Here is an 8,613-nt window from a genome sequence, read left to right as displayed (position 1 = left end):
GTGAAGTTTATATAGTTTTGCTTGAACAGTATTTTTACAACCTTAAGCTTGATATTTCCTAGAGGGAAATCTGATACGCGGTGGTTATACACGGTATGATTTAGAATCTATGATATATCAACTCAAATCAATATTCTAAACTGATTAAACATAAATTTTGACTCATATTAACATAACCCAATCATCAAAACTCATTTTGAATCATTACAATATCATTAACCACCATAAACCTTCTAAAAATCACAAACTCTAGATTCAAATTCCTTAAAAATCCAAATCTAAAAAAACTAAACCAACTAAACACTTAGACTAGTCTACAAAAGTCATTTAAATTTATAATCATTCAAAACCTCAACCCATTCAAAATAATTAAAGAACTTACGATTCAGCTATCTCAATTTTAAAAATCTAAAAGAAAATGATAGAAATGAGGTTAGGAATAATTAATTTGATGTTTAGAAGCTTAAATATATTCTCCTAGATTGAAAACACCAAACCCTAACAGAGCCTCACAAATTTTCCTTCTCAAACCTCCTAAAAATCTCATCTGAAACTGATTTATAAAACCAGATTTTCGACATGTTTGTTATAGTGAACACTTAGTGAATGAATACTCTGTGTTGTTCATTATAGCAAGCATCTAGCTAATGTGTAGCAAATGACACAGGCAACACACTATGATATCTGCTATAGGAAATATCTAGTGAAAACACTGATAAAAAGGTTCGACTTCAAAAATTCATAAATAGCTTCAAGGATCTCTGAAAATTAGAAATTAGGACACTTCGGAAAGTTTGAGATGTTTATTTTCTGATACAAAAAGGATCACTAAAAAACAAAATCATCTGACTCTTGAAAGCACCCAAGATCTAAAACTACTCAAAAAAGTTTAAAGGTATAACCTACAATCATCAGTCTTAGTATTTCTAAGTCTCAACTTTCAATTTCAATTACGTAATGTCTCAATTTTTCTTACTAATCAAAGCTTATTTAACTCTAATTCTTAGATTAAAACTTAGGATGTTACATCATTATTTTTCCAAAAGCAATTACCAATTCCTATTCAACTACTTGCGTTAAAAAAAAAAAAAGAATTCGGAAACATGCATAATTATTACTTCCTCATATTCAAAATATAAGTACTCCTTCAATCCTTAAGATAACAACTCTTTTGTAGTGCTTACACTATAAAGTTGGTTTTATATTACGAATCAGAGAAGTATTAAATAACTAATTTATATAACTAAAAAAGTTGGTTAAAATTTAGTAAAGACACTAAATACATAAAAAATGCAACTTATTTTCTTAAAACATCTTTCTCTTGAAGTTTTTTATTCTTTATTTTATAAATTATAATAATTATTTTATAATAATTTTATCTTAATATTCTCTAAAATTTTTGAATTAAACATATATTTATATTTATATTAATATAATAAATTCATATTTATTTTATAATTATAAAATCCGAATTAACAGAATAAAATGTCCTAAAAACGTAATATAATTCAAGCGAATTTATAGTTAATTATTTGAATTAAATATTAACTTTTAATTTTTTAATTTTTTAATTATATAAAAATTAATCTAAATTTACAATTAAGATTTTATATTTCAATATTATTTATGTAATTAATTTAAGTTAAATTATAAATTTAAAATACAAGGATGTGATTAAAAATCAGATAAAACTATACAAATCTAATAAATAAAATAAAAAGCTTACAAGGATCTAAATAAAAACAAGTATTAGTAAAAGAACTTGATAAAAAATGCTACAAGGACTTGATTACAAGTTATTTAAAACTACAAGAATTTGCAAATTAATTATCCCTGTTTTAGTAGTATCTTATAGTGATAAAAATCATAAAATGATGAAATCTTGAATTTCTTACGTTCAAAGAAAAAGATTCCAAATTATTCATTTTTTATTTTCTTACAAAATCATTTTATTACATTATATAGCACTCAATTTTTTTTAATACAATTAGAATCTTCTTTCTATATTTTGCTCCCTATTTCTTCCAATTTCCTCATATCAAACATAGGATAAGAGCGAGGGAGGCACGTCATTATATTTGCATGAACTATTTCCTCTTTTTTAAAAAATAAAAAATAAAGTTCATGTATAAAAAATCCACTGGAATCTTCTTAATTCCGTCGTGATTTATACTACTGGGGGAAAAACCAAAACTCTGGTAAGTTGCGTGGGACTCCGTTTCTTGTACTATTTTTTTTTGTGGCCATTTTTCTTGTACTATTGTTGAATCCTTGCAGAATTGCTAAATGACGAAAAGTACACAGCAACATCTTTCCCTAACTCTTGAAAAGTAATTTTCTTATCTTTAATCAAGAATTATGTGGTATTTAGATGAAAATCAAATCATAATTTTAAAAATACTTTTACTGTATATAAAGTAAATATATAGTAAAATTTATCTTGTTTTAGAAAATTTTTTTTTTAATATTTTTATATTTTTTTGTGTGCATGTTCTTATAAAGCAACATGTCGCCTCCTGTGTGTTCCTTGCTGGGGTTTTATGTTTTTTTTTTTTTGACTTTTAAATCATAAATTTTATATTTAATTAGTTTTCTTTTGGGTAATAACTATGATTGATTTTTCACAAATCATATTATGCCTTCAATTCAAACAGTGAATGAGGTGGTACTAAGTGATTATTGTACAAGTTCGAAAAAGAAGGCTCACTCCCTTGAATCCCAATTTTTATAAGCAACAGTTTAACTCATTTCTTTCGTTTGTGTATTTCACACGGCTTTTGGATTCTCCAAAATTTCCAGACATTGTATAAAGTGTGAGAATTCTGGTTTTAATGCGTCTCTTCTTTTCCTACTGACTGAAGAATAGAAAGTCTTTGTATGCACTAAAGATCAGGGATCAAACTTCTGTTCAATACTTCCAAGGGCATCTTGCCTTTTTCTTTTTTTCTTTTTTTTTGAGTTTCTGAAAGTGTGTCATGCTTTAATTTTGCCGGAAAAATTAATTTGCAAGTTCTTCTGGTTTCCCCATAATTTTAATTGAGTCTACCGAGTGTTTTTTTTTTTAATTAGGTCATTTGTTTTTATAGATTTTTTCTCAATCATTTGAAACTATATAGACTTAATTAAAAATCAGGTGAGATTATAATAACCTAATAACAAATAGAGTTAAGGTGCATCCAGCACTTTAAAATATTTTGTCAATTATGTCTAGCATCTTGAAGTATTTTTTCAAATGTACTAAAGTATTTTGTGGTGCATCCAGCATCCTGAAATATTTTTTCAAGTGCATCCAGCACCCTAAAAAATACTGAAAAATATTTTATGATACTTGATATACTTTATGGTGCTGCACACATCTAACAAAATATTTTAAGATATTAGATGCATTTTAATCCTAAAAAAATTTAAAAAAACTATATAAATTTGATTAAAAATCACTTAAAACTACAAGACTTGCATATTAACTTTTCCTAATTCCCATAACGAGGTAGAAGAACTCTTATTTATCAACTTTTCTTCTTGTGTGTTCGGGGATGTTTGGTGATACCTACTATTTCATTGTTTGATTTGGTGCATGTTTCTTACATTTTATCTTTCATTTCTTTTATTCCTCTTTGAAAAAACACGTGTCTAGATTTTAAGACATGGATAATGAATTTTTAAAATTTTTCTTTGTTATAATGTAATATGCTGGGACTTATAAATAAAATCGAAGAAGTGTTCAACTACCCCAACCCCACAAACGTGCATCTTTGTCGTAGAGCGTAAGGTGTTTGAGTGTTTCACTCAATAGACGTCAATTATTGTACAAATTATGTTGAAATTGTTTTAAGGTCAAATTTTTCCGGCATAATTTTCTTTCTTTTTTCTTTTCTATCCAAGAAAAACTAATTTCCTCTACGATAGATATGCATGAAATATCAAATAATTAAAAAAATAAAGCATTACGAAATTTAACTAACAGGTGACTTGAAAAGTTCAAACGTCTGGTTACATGACTCAGGGCAATAGCAAAAACAAGTTTATGAAATCCTGGACAAAACCTTTAAAAAAAAAAAACAAAGAAAACTTCTTCATGCAATCCCCTTCGAAAGTTTATTTTATTCATATATTCACACATATATATATAATTTAATGAGTCCAAAAACGGAATTTTATTTTGGGAAAATGATCATAAAAATACTTGTTTAATTTAAAAATAATAAATAAGTAATTTTAATGTGCAAAAAACTTTATATGAATAGTCAGCAACACCTAATTATCATTTTCAAATTTAACAAGTATTTTATGATCATTTTCTCTTTTACTGCTGGCAAAAACATTATATTTTTCTTTTGGGAGGCCGAAGGAGTCATGAGTGGATAAGGTAAGAAAGAGACAGTGACCCACACGTTTTATTTTGATACAAGAAATAGAGAGCATCACAACGTCTTTCATGTCCACTCGTTTTCATTGTCCAAATTATTCAATCTACAAGCGTTCAAGCTGCGTTTTTGTGTCAAACTGAGATGCTGCCAATTGATATGCAACATCTTGTGAACTTGCGACATCTTGTGAAAGAGCTTGTATATTGAAGGATTTGATAGGCTAATGAGTATTGGCATTGAGTTGTTGAAGAGAAATGATTGTGCCTCAATATTACCATTTGCATCGCTTGAAGATCTTCATTTCTCAAACATGACTTCTTGTGAAGAATGGCATTCGATTGGTATGCAAGTTTTCCCTAACCTCCGACAAATTGAAAGATCTAGATGCACCAAATTAGCTGGAAATCTACCTTCCCAGCCGCTTTCTCTGGAGACTTTGCAAATTGTTCTATGTCCAGTGTTTTCTTCTTGTACCCCATCGCATCCGAAACTTCAGAATTTGGAGACAAATGGAAGTGGAAATTTAGTGTAGCAAAAACAAGAGTTACCTCCTTCCCTTTGTGAGCTAGTAATTTCAGGATGTCAAATGTTGGAATCAATGTTGGAGGCACTTTCTAAAAATTTGCATATGCAAGAGTTATCTATCTATGATTGTTCCAACATATCACTTCCATTGATTCATTTGCCCCCGTCATTAAAACGTCTATTTATAGGAAGGTGTGAAGGTGTAACTTTTGGGTCGAATTCAACCGCGTCTCTTCAAAATCTCCAGTCCATTTCTATTCTGGCTTGTAATATTCTGAAGTTCATGTCAGATGATATGGAAGGTCTTCTCCCAATTTTAAAAAAAGCCAAGTACAAATGGTTGTGACGAGATGGAAGCATTTCCAGAAGGAATCCTTCTGCCAAGTTTGAGAGAACTTCATATGGAATACTGTGAGAAGCGATTATCAGATCATGCAGAGTGGCGCCTCCCAAATATCACATGCCTAATAAGAAAAGCACGGTGCCTGCACTTTAGGAGGTGTATTATTTAAATTAAGATCTTTCCTATATATTCTCCCTCTAAATACCACCTCTGGTCCTTAATATAAGACCTTATTTGACTTTTATTTTAGTCCTAAGTATGAGATCTCAATCTATTTTGTCTTCCATATTATGCATTCTTTCCCAAGATAGTCCTTCTAACAATGGTAGTTCTAGCCAATAAACTTGATTAGCAAAGATATTTTAGGAAAGAAAAAACCTATTTATTACAAATAACTAACTTAACTTATTTTCTTAATCTCCTCAAATTCTTATAATTAAGACCGAAGGTAGTAGTATTTAAGTGAGTCAAATACTTTCTCCGGTCCTTAATATAAGAACTTGTTTGACTTTTATTTTGATCCCAAATATAACACCCCAATCCACTTTGTTTCTCATATTTATGTATTTTTTTCTCAAAATAATCCTTTTAATAATGATAGTTTTAGCCAATACACTTGATTAGTAAGGATATTTTAGAAAAGGCAACACCTATTTATTACAAATAACTACCTTAACTTCTTTCTTTAGTTTTCTGAAATTAGTCAACTAGGTCTTATAATTAGGAACGGAGGTAATATTTATAATCTACTTCTTAAATATCGTATATTACTCGAGTGTAATAGATTGCTAACCAAACTATTATTTCTTTATCATATTGTTCCTTGTGCCATGTCTCTGCACTCAGTTTCTTATGCTTAAAACGCAGAATCAAGAGGCACAGAACGGCTTGTTCATATTTGACTTCCAGATAGACGATTTGAACCTGGACTGAACAGAAAAGCTCGCTGGAACCTGCCTGAAATCCATTATATTCTCTTGTTTTAGGATACTCTGTCTTTCTCGAAGTATTGTTTGAAAGTCATTTGAGTTTTTTTTTTTTTTTTGTTGAGAGACACTAGTGGGTAAGTTTAGAAAAACTTATGAACTCTGTGAAATTGAGCCTGATGCATTTGAAAATTTGATTGCTTTCTTTATGTTGGATTTGTAAATGTTGGGGTGAATTGTGTCTTGTATGACAGTGACTAACTACATATAAAATTCTCAAGCTTCGTACTTGGGGGAATATAGAATTCAATATCTGAATCCGAATCTCTATATATTGTAATATCCTTATCTTATTTTAGTTTTTTAATTTTTAAAAGTTTAAACCATCAAAAGAACTATATTATGAAATGGATAACACTATTGTTAACAAAGCAAGCGAGCATATTTTCATAATAAAAATTTTGAACTCTTTCGTAAAATCTGTTAACAAAGTTATTCTGAAGATACTCCTTCGATCCTTAATATAGGACCTAATTGTTCAGTTAACTTTAGTCTTAATTATAAGATCTATTTCTTATATTTATCAATTTTTTTTAAATTATCCTTATGAATATTTCGTCAATCATAATCAAATAAGTTATAGAGGGAGGATATTAAGAAAATTGATTATGGTATTTTAGGAAAGACATGTTATATTTTTAATAATTAACGAACTTACCTAACTTTCTTAATATAATCAAATCAGTTAAATAAGTCTTATACTACCTCCGGTCCTAATTATAAGAGCCAGTTGACTAATTTGAGGAGATTAAGCAAGTAAGTTGAGTTAGTTATTTATTCTAAATAAGTGTTGTCTTTCTTAAAATATCCTTACTAATCAAGTGTATTGACTAGAACTCTTATTATTAGAAGGGTTGTTTTGGAAAAAATCTATAAATATGATAGACAAAGTGGATTAAGGTCTTATATTTAGGATCAAAATAAAAATTAAATAGAGTCTTATATTAAGAAGCGGAGGTAGTATTAATGAAAAGATATATGATTAATTCTAAACATGGAAAACCATACTCTAAATTCAATCTCACACCTTTATTTTTGCTTTCATTCTTCATGAAAAGATATATGATTAATTCTAAAATGTCATTGTATCATGAAGAATATCATGTTATAACTTTAGACTAATTAACTTTTAAAAAATATTAATGATTTTTTTACAATATTTACCCCAAGTTTGTTGTATTCATTATGTCAATATGTTAAGTTCTCTAATCACACATGACAATATGTGTTATTTTTAAAATATTATTTTTGGTTAGAAATTCATATAAAAAAAAAAAACCACACATGACCATATGTGATTAAAGAACTTGATCTAGGTATTTTCTACTCCTCTAGTTTTTAGTGTTGAACCTAATTTGAAAGTTGATATTGGTTCTATATGCAAAAAATATTTCACATATTTATCAATTTTGTCCCAAATTAATCTTATTGATATTTTTTCAATAATAATCAAGTAGAAGAGGGAAGAAGGAAATTGAAAACAATAATTTGGATGTTTAAAAAAATATTATAATAACTAATTTAATTAATATTTTAATTTATTTAAATTAATTAATTATATTTTATATTGAGGATTAAGTATCCGAAGAGTATAAAGGGAAAAACAAACTTTTGAGCTTTCAAATTCTTAAATTATTTTTCCCCTTTATTTACTTCTCCACGAGTCACATATCGCATCCTTCGGCTTTTATTTTCATTTTCATTTTTCAAACGAATCTATGACATTAAATTTAAAATATCACTGTAGTACTCTTAGGAAGAAGATTAAGCTCTCACTTTAGAATAATTTACTTTAAAAAGATATTACTGATTTTTTTTTCTGGCAGTTTTCAATAAATTCTTGAATTAATTTCAATGTTTCTTCTTCACTCACTTTTCCACGCGTCTTTGATCTTTTTCATTGTCGCCACACGGAACAATTATTGTCCTCCCCCTCCTGTAGTCCTCAAGTGTCTTCGTCAAAATATCTCCTCTTTGACAATCTGTTTCCCAACAACCGATCTCCGCTCCGTTAATTTTATTTATAAATTATTTTAATATATTTTATATTAGTTCTTATTTAAAATTTAATAATCTTTTAATTTTATTTCTATCTAATATACATTATCCCTCATAAGAATCAAGTTAACACAAAGAATAAAGTTGTACATTTATATCAAAAGTTTTTCTTTCTACTTTATAAATAGGATTAAAAAAAATTTTCTTTCTATTCTATAAACAAGATTATAGGAGTACATTTTAAAAAATGTCTCAACAAAATACTATCTATGGACATTGAAAATTTTTTGTTAATAAATCATTGAAGATAACAAAAAGAGGGACATTTAAAATTTTAATGTTAGTACTCACTGTTAATCTTAAATGTATTAGGGTTGGAATATTAAAAAAAAAT

This window comes from Neltuma alba, unplaced genomic scaffold (assembly GCF_004799145.2).
Source record: "Neltuma alba isolate B1F8T4 unplaced genomic scaffold, ASM479914v2 tig00001637_pilon, whole genome shotgun sequence".
NCBI lineage: Eukaryota > Viridiplantae > Streptophyta > Magnoliopsida > Fabales > Fabaceae > Neltuma > Neltuma alba.
The sequence above is the reverse complement of the archived record's forward strand: the minus strand, read 5'-3'. Positions refer to the sequence as shown.